The sequence below is a fragment of the Amphimedon queenslandica genome, unplaced genomic scaffold (assembly GCF_000090795.2).
Source record: "Amphimedon queenslandica unplaced genomic scaffold, v1.1 AMPQUscaffold_12596, whole genome shotgun sequence".
In the NCBI taxonomy this organism is placed as follows: Eukaryota; Metazoa; Porifera; class Demospongiae; order Haplosclerida; family Niphatidae; genus Amphimedon; species Amphimedon queenslandica.
The window spans coordinates 1-1,480 of NW_003547168.1; positions in this window are offsets into that span (position 1 = coordinate 1).

A 1,480-nucleotide genomic window follows, 5' to 3' on the forward strand; every position below is an offset into this window, starting at 1 on the left:
ATGGCGAGCATCAGATCCCGCAGCTCGTCCAGTGACCGTGGCGCTGAATTGCCACTCTGGGATACCGAGGAGGGCTCCTGATTGTCTGGGATAGACTCGAAGCCAACTCCATTAGGAACAGAAAGCTCAGGAGGTGAACGAGAGATTGAAGGGAGAGACAAGCAAAACAAAATTACACAGCCAAGAACCAAAACTTGGCCACTCGAGCACTCAAATCAACACAACTGACCACGAGGATAACCACGCGAATGTCAAGGAGTGGCCTCCGCCTTATCATTAACTGACTTTAAACGCAAGCCTTTAAAGACTATTAAAATGCTAAGTTTATGTATCATCAATTATCAGTTCAGTTATTTGTGTATTTACTTTCTGTCTCAAAAGCAAAACATATTCCATAAAAAATTTACACGTGCATTTTTGTTTGTTTATACACTAGAGTCTAACATTATAAAGGATATCTTCCTAGTGATCATTAAGTTACCTTCTATTTCTATTCCCATTTCTTTTTTCCTTTTTCCATACACGCACACTTTCTCCTATTTGTTCCTTGATTACTTCTCCAGTCGCCTTCATCCATCTCTCCTCTCACTCTCTACAGTCCTTACAATAGCAGTTGCTAATAAACATCCAGTTATTACACTACCAACTGATCATATTAAGATATTCTCCAGTACATGGCCTGATTCATCACCAGGTGTTACTTATCATTATCATTGGAGGAGATTGTTTGGTCCTAAGAAGGGAAACCTCAATGGAGTCAATGATAAAACCATCTCATTGAGTCACGTATGTTATAGGGAGGGGAGAGAGGAGGGAAAGATAATAACAATTTACATACCATGTATATATTTGTTGCCTTTTCTATTAGCCTGTTGACCCGTCATGTGTTCATGCACAATTTCACATTCAAATTATTATTATAAATTTACAAAACAACGATATTGTGTTTAGCAACAATTTTTGTGGATAAAGTATGAATGACCTGGCTGCTACATACAACCTGAATTTATATAAATGTACCTTTTTTAAGTATCGTGAGTATCATATTTGATAAGTAAATTGAAGATATCCTTAAAGCTGGGCCTGTGATCATCCTCATTTTGCCAACAGTTCATCATAAGTTGTTTAAATGGTTCAGGACAATCTTGGGGTATAGGCATATGATAACCTTTTGATACTGCCTCTGTTACTTTCTCTTTAGTCATGCCAGGATATGGTTCCTTTCCTTTGGTAGTCAGTTCCCATACTAATATACCAAATGACCAAACATCAGATTTAATACTTAGTCGCTTTAAAGCAAATGCTTCAGGTGCTATCCATTTTATAGCTAGAGTAGTGTCTTCCTTAACAGTCCAGTATTTACTACCATTGAGGTTTCGGGCAAAATTAAAGTTTGCTATTTTGACAGTAATATGACGATCTCCTATTCCTAATAGTATATTCTCTGCCCTTAGATCAAAATGAATGTAATCTTGTTCTC